Raw genomic sequence first — 7,648 nt, forward strand, 5'->3', positions numbered from 1 at the left:
TGTGTGTGTGTGTGTGTGTGTGTGTGTGTGTGTGTGTGTGTGTGTGTATGAGACATGTCAGACCTGAGTTTTAGGAAGACTTTGGCAGGCAGCTAAATGGAGGATAGAGTGGCATGGGGAAACACTTGAGGCAAGGGGACTAGCAGGCTATTGCAATAGTCCAATTGATGAAGGTCTGTGCCCAGATGGTTGTTGCGTGAGTAGAGAGAAGGGAAATGCATAGAAGAGATGCAGAAAGGTATAAATGACAAGACTTGGCTACAGATTGAATACGTAAAGTGAATGGGGCGGGAAGGGAATAGGTACTTATCGAGTTAAGTGCCTACACTGTGTCAGGCACTGTGCTAAGCGCTTTGCAAATATTATCTCATCTGATCCTCACAACCTGAGAGGTTGGTACTCTTATTATCCCCATTTTGTAGCTGGGAAAACTGAGGCAAATAGAGGTTAAGTGATTTGCATCACAGAGCTGATCAGTGTCTGAGGAAGCCCAATTTGAACCCAGGTCTTCCTGACTTCAAGCCCAGCAGGCTATCCACTGCAACGCATCTAGCTGCCTGGATAAGACTAGAGATGGCCTAGGTTGTGAGCCTTGAGTGACTGGGAAGATGGTCGGTGGAAAGAGCTTTAATAATATGGAGGGCATGTTTTACAAAAGGCAGAATAGACTTGGTTTCTACCCTCAAGGAATCACACATTAAAGCAGATATGAACACTGAATATCTGTGAATTCAGGACTGTTCAGCCAAGCTGGTAAATGCAAATCCAAGTGATGCAGAGTGCTCCAGAAGCAAAATCCAGACTATATTCCCCAATATGGGTGGCCTCTGATAACAAAGTACAGCTTCTATCGTTGAGGGTCCATCACTACCACCAAGTTTGGTCCTGATACATGGTTTTCTCCCTCTATCTCTTTCTTTGTTCCTTGTTCCCCCATCTCCCTTCCTTCTTCTATCCAGCCAGGAGCTGAGACCAGAAATCAGGCATTTTCCTTAATTGTTTTAACAGCTCTATCCCTTCCTTCTTTGGCAGCTGTTAGTAGTAAAGACTTAAGAGGAAAAAAAGCCAACAGGCAACTCTGTTGGGCTCCAAATCCTAGTGGCCACTCAGCAGCCACTTGGCAGGAAGAATTGTGATCAGATTCTACTGAAACCACAGTTGGAGGGAAAGACCAGCTTATCATACCACACCCGAGATATCTTTAGGACACACTCTTTAGAAAACATCACTGGAAAAGTCTCAGATTCCTGGATCTTTGCACAATTTCCCTTTTACTTTGGCTGTGTAATTTTGACCTAAAAGACAAGACAAAACCACAATAAAATAATAGTTGACATTTATAAAGTGCTTTAAGCCTACATTATCTCATTGAATCCTCAAAACCATCTTGTGAAATAGTTATTTATAGCTATTATCCTCATTTTACCAAAGATGATGATAATCATAACTAGCATTTATATGGCACTTTAAGGTTTTTATGCATATTCTCCATAAAAAATATTTTCTGCATTTTGCAGATGAAAAAATTGGGAACCACAGAGATGAAGTGATTTTACTATTAGATACTAGATTTAAATCTAGTATCAAAAGGAGGATTGGAACTCATGTCCTTCCTCCTTCCAAGTCTAATGCTCTTTCCTCTATACCATGCTAATACAGGCTGCTTGCCTATACGTGAAGATTGGCAAGAGGAGGGAAGAGAAGGAAGGTAGAGAAGGAAAAACAAGATAAAAAAGGGAGAAACAGGAAAAAAAGACAAAGAGTACTTTAAAAGTGAACCTTCTTGCTTAATAATTAAGTTCTAGAGAAATTTTGTTTACCCTTACCATATTGCTAAGGAAGTATCTATTCATTGATCTGGGTACCATATCCAAATAGATAGGTCAGCAGGCAGTTACTCAAAGCGTTCACAGAGGACTACATAAGAGCCAATGCCTGAATGTATGGGGCCTGAAATGCTTCTGGTTGCTCATCCAGATCACCTACATTAACCCATATTTCATTCTGAATGTAACATGACATGTACACAGAGACAGGAAGTCAGTTGGTCAATGATGCTTATCGAACCTGCACAGCACAACACCAAAGAAGTGTTGTCCCCATCCCACTCACTAGCTAGTGAGTGGCTTTTCATGGACTATCTAGTGATGCTCTGTCATTTCCTGCTACATACTTTGCTGAGAAGCCAGAAATGGGAAAATGGTAATCAAGTCAGGAAAAGGAGTTGAAACAGATGATGGATCATATATTCCTCTACTGTTACCACCCCCTGGTGATTTTATGATTATAAATGTAAAGTGTTTTGAAGATTTGAAAGTGCTAATCAAAAGTGAGATATCATCATCATCATTTTTTTAATCTTTATATCCCATAGAACTCAAAACTAGTCCCATGATGAGTAGTGACTATCTACTACTAGGATAATAGACACTATCTTGCTATTATTCTTTTATGTTTAGTCTTCAGTGAACTATTGCACCGGTGGATAAAATGATGGGTTTTTTTTAATTGAATAAAAGTATTGGGATTTAGACTCAGCTTCTATAGGCTTGCTGAAAGCATCTTCAAGCTAATTCTAATCATAGATAGGATGATAGAGAAGACTGTACTTCCTGTTCCCACATGATTTTTATTCATCTCACTTGGTCTCTTTTTCTTTATTTCTCTCTTTCTTCTTTCCTTTTCTTTCATTCTTTCTTCATTTCCTTCTTTCTTCAAGAAAGTCCAGGAAAAATATAAACTGATATAACATCACAGAATCATAAACTTTCAGAGTTGAAAGAGACCTCAGTGATCATCTAGTTCAACACAAGCACTAAAAAGAATCCCCACACAATACGTGACAACTAGTCATCCAGTCTCTGATTGAAGACCTCTAGAGAGAGGAGGAACATGCTACACTCCCGCAGAAGTCCATTCCACTTTTGAAGTCAGCACTAATGGTTAGGAAGCTTTTGCTCCTGTAGGGGTAGGGTGATTATTTTATCGAAACTCACCCCACTTAAAGTAAGTAACAAGATGTCCAAACAAGTTCAAAAGCAGACTTTGGAATAAATGTGGAAAGACTTCCCAATTAGAATAGCATTGGAATCATATCCAGACAGATTGAAGAAATTTGGCCACAAATGGGTTTGGAAGAGATTCTCTCGAGTGGTTGAAGCAAGCATAGCATTCTTGCATACCCCTGAGGAGCAAAGAAAGAACTAAACTATGGCATAAAAGGAAAATATTTAGGAGATGCATAGGTTCTATAGATGTCTGGGAGAAGAAAACACGAGCAGAGAAAAAGATGATTCTTTACCCAACTTCCTGGTGCCTGTCTATCCACAGACACCATAATATAATCTATTGTTTTGTTACCCAGACATTTTCAGTAAACTGAATTTTATGTCACCCAAAAAGTAGAAAGGGGTTAACTAGAAATAAATATAAATGAAAAGTTTGGCAGAGAGCCCATCCTCTGCCTGAATGTTAAGAATTTTCCTGCCTGGGAGCTTGGAGTTATTTGTTACTAAACTCATAATTTTTTGTCTTTAAAAAAAAATTACTGGGGGCAGCTAGGTGGCACAGTGGGTAAGCTCCAGCCTTGGAGTCAGGAGGTCCTGAGTTCAAATCTGGCCTCAGACACGTAACACTCACTAGTTGTGTGACCTGGGCAAGTCACTTAACCCCATTGCCTAACCAAAGAAAAAAAATTACTTGCAATTGAAGAGGAGGGAACCATGTGGACCTTAGGGAACATTATATTGCCTCCTGGGCTTAAAATGAACTAATTATTGTGTTATGCTTTAATCAAACTTAAAACATTATTTTGCTAGGCAGATAAGAATTATTATAGCTAACTGTCTTATCTAAGGGAAGATTTTAACATCGTTCTGTGAACATAGTAAGACCTAAATGAATTTTTGAGGTATGAATACTTGAGTTAAGCATAAACACTTGATTTTTAATTACTCACAAAAGAGGGCAAAATAATTATTTGGAATAATTATTTAGCACTGCAAGTTTTTTGAAAATAGAAGAACTAGTAAATAAAGCAAAAGGTCATTTGGGTTAAGAAGCATTGTCTATACAATATCTGTCATGAACAAGCAATAAGAATATGCAGAACATTCCCACTGTTGTCATCCTTACTACCATTATCATCATATCATGCTCCAACATCCTGTCTGAAGATGACTTCAGTAAGCCTACAGAAGAAAAGCTTACATCCTGATTCTTTTAGTAAATTACGAAAGCAATCATTTTGTCCACCTGCTCAAAATCTGCAGGATAATACAAATGAGAAAATAAGAGCAGGATATCAACCTGTCCTAAGACCATTTCTAACTGAACTCCAGTGAACAAGAGGAGAAAAACGAGATAATGATAGCAATGATAATAGATGACATGATAATTTACTTTAACAATTCACAAGGTGCTTTATATGTATTCTTTCACTTGATCCACACAACAACCCTGTGAGTCTGTTTTTTTTTATTATTCCCATTTTACAGATAAGGAAACTGAGGCTGAGGGAGGTTAAGTGACTTGTTCTTAGTCACATATCATTAGTGGTGGTATTTGAACAAGCACTAATGGTGATATTTGAACTCTTTCTGATTCACAGTCCAGGGTGATTTCTACTATATTTAACTGACTTATCAGGTGGCAAGTAGATATGATCACAAAGCCATCTTGAAGTTTCTTGGAAAATCACCAAGAAAGTAAAACTGATCTAAATACTGTCAAACATGGAACTGCCCAATAAAAGCCGACATGAGAAGGCTGCCCACAAGAGGCTGGCAGCTTTGCACCAGAGACAGTTTGGCTAACTATCCAACAGTCTGCCAGCTCCCTCTGTGCTGAGCAATCATTTGATGTTGTCTTTGTAGGGGGCTTGATCGGTGTGTTCTCTTCTCGTCAGAGAGCTAGACCACACTAACAATAAGCTACAAGTCCTGTCTGATGCATCCTAGGAAGTCTATGTGCTAAAACAGACACCCCACTCTTCCTTTCATTTAAAAGCAGTTATTTCAAAATCACAGAGCCCTGTAACTCCATCCACAGATGGTTTGTGATGAAGGGACTCATGAATGATGTTGTTTGTATTGAAAAAAACTTCATATGTTTACGTGCTTAACTCTAGAAAAGTTGGGGAGAAAGGGTGGCAAAAGAGGTACCTGTTCTTGTGTGGGTCAATTCAGAAACTGGGCACAGATATGTGAGGGCATGTGGCATAATTTTTTCAAATGATCTAGGCATATAATGTTATCAGTGTAAGGAACTTTTTGGGTTGCCAGGTGGTACAGTAGATAGAGTACAGGGCCTAGAGTCAGAAAGACCTGAATCCAAATTTGTCCCCAGAGACTTACTAGTTCTGTGACCCTAGGCAAGTCACTCAACCCTGTTTGCCTCAGTTTTCTCATCTGTAAAATGATCTGGAGAAGGAAATGGCAAACTATTCCAGTACCTTTGCCAACAAAACTCTAAATAGGGTCATGAAGAGTCAGACACAACTGAAATGACTGGACAAATAACAAAGAAACTCTTTATGTGGAACTCCCTCCATTGAGGAAATGTCTCTGTAATGTAGAATTGTAAAAAATTGCATGGTGCACTAAGATGTTGAGTGACTTGCCCATGGTCACAGAATCAATAGGTTTCAGAGAAAACACTTCAACTCTGGTCTTCCTGACTACAGGATCAGGCCACCATCCACTACTCTGTACTCTCATATAATATAATAGATATGCCCAGATATAAATACAGATTTTTTCAAAATTCTTGTTAAAAGTAGGCAAAGACCTATATACCTAGAGCCTAAGTTTGGACAAATCTAGCAAACAAGAGTTATGTGTATTTGTGTGTGTGTGTGTGTGTGTGTGTGTGTGTGTGTGTGTGTTTTATAAAGTACAAGCTATTCTATGAGAATTGTGTGTTTTCAGGCTTGGCAGAGAGATAGGAAGTCCCTGTGGATAGAGAGGCTGGTCTTAGAGTAAAGGAGAGTGGCGTTAAAGTCCCACCTCATATATATTATATTTTATATTGTATCGTGTTGCATTATATATTATTATATATCATATAATTATTGTATATTGTGTTTTATATGTGTTCTATGTGCTTATAAATATTTAACAACAAGCAATTCAATCAATATATGTGTATATATATATATACATACATTATATGCATATAATATAAACATATAATATATTTATGTTTATACTGTGCATATACACATGCTTATAGTGGCATTCTGGTAAATGTTTAACAATTGGCTCTTGGAATAAAAACAAATTTATGCATAACATACTTTTAAGTTTAATCTGCATTAAAACACTTTCTCCAACACTTTCTTAAATCTAGACAATCGACAAAACAGTAAATCAAGCCCTGATTTGTAGTGTCTGCTGATTTCCGAAGAATAAATGCTCACACTGAAAATTTATCAGCTGGCTGATACAAGCTGGCTCCAGCACACTGTGTGTGTGTGTGTGTGTGTGTGTGTGTGTGTGTGTGTGTGTGTGCAGCTAAGTGGCAAGCTGAGTAAAATACTAGACTTGTTCAGCAAGCCTGGCTCCTATTTAAATACTCCCTAAATTCAAATTCATATGTAGAGACCCAGAAGGCAGCATGATATAATAACAGTATAAGACTAAGACTCCGGGAGATTTAGATTCACATCCTCTCTCTCCTACTTATTTACCTTCATGACTGCGTGTCCTGCTTTGGTCTAAGGAGTTCCTATAATGATGAATTCACAGATCCTTGAGGTGTTGACATACATAAGTGCCTTATATTATATCTGCAGTCATTTCCCTTTCCCCCAAAAAAGAATTCTCAACTAAACATAAGGTAGAATGGTAGGAAGACAGCATGGTACAATGGAACAGGCACTTCTCTTGAGTCAAAAGAATCTTGGTTTTAATCGGACAAATCATAACCTTCCTGGGCCTCAGTTTCCCCACTTATAGAAAGAGGGGGTTGGATTATATGGCCTCTATAGTCCCTTCCAACTTAAGATAAGAGGTCCTTCATCTTTCTATATCATAGACCCCATTCCCAATCTGATGAAGCCACTGGACCCGCTTCTCAGAATAATGTTTTGTTATCTACATTTACAATAGAAGAAAAGGCTAAATTTCAGTTCAAGCCTTATGAAAATAAAGATGTAATTTTTCTTCCCTATCCATCTACACAAATCCCCTGAAATGTGTCAGGTCCCATAGATCCCAAACTAAGAATAACCTCTCCTCTAAATCTATTATCTTATGAAAGAAAAGGTTTTTTTTTTCCCTAGGAGATCCCAAATTCAAACCTCTCCAGTATATTACACAGCTGGTTTATGAAAAATCATAATGGGCTTGGAATCAAGAAGACTCATCTTCCTAAGTTCAAATCAGTTTCAAATACTTACTAAGCTGTGTGACCCTGGGCAAGTCACTTAACCCTGTTTGCCTCAGTTTCCTCATCTGTAAAATGAGCTGGAGAAGAAAATAGCAAACCACTCTAGTATCTTTGCCCCCCCCAAAAAAAACAAATGGGATCAATGAGGGTCATTCATGACTGAACAACTGAAAGAATAGACAGTCCCTGGTTTTAATACTTTTCTGTACATCTCTGAAAGGAGCACAAAGAGTGTATAACTAAGTGCATGGGGGTTGTC

The sequence above is a fragment of the Vombatus ursinus genome, unplaced genomic scaffold (genome assembly GCF_900497805.2).
Source record: "Vombatus ursinus unplaced genomic scaffold, bare-nosed wombat genome assembly UNPS02014784.1, whole genome shotgun sequence".
Taxonomy (NCBI): Eukaryota; Metazoa; Chordata; class Mammalia; order Diprotodontia; family Vombatidae; genus Vombatus; species Vombatus ursinus.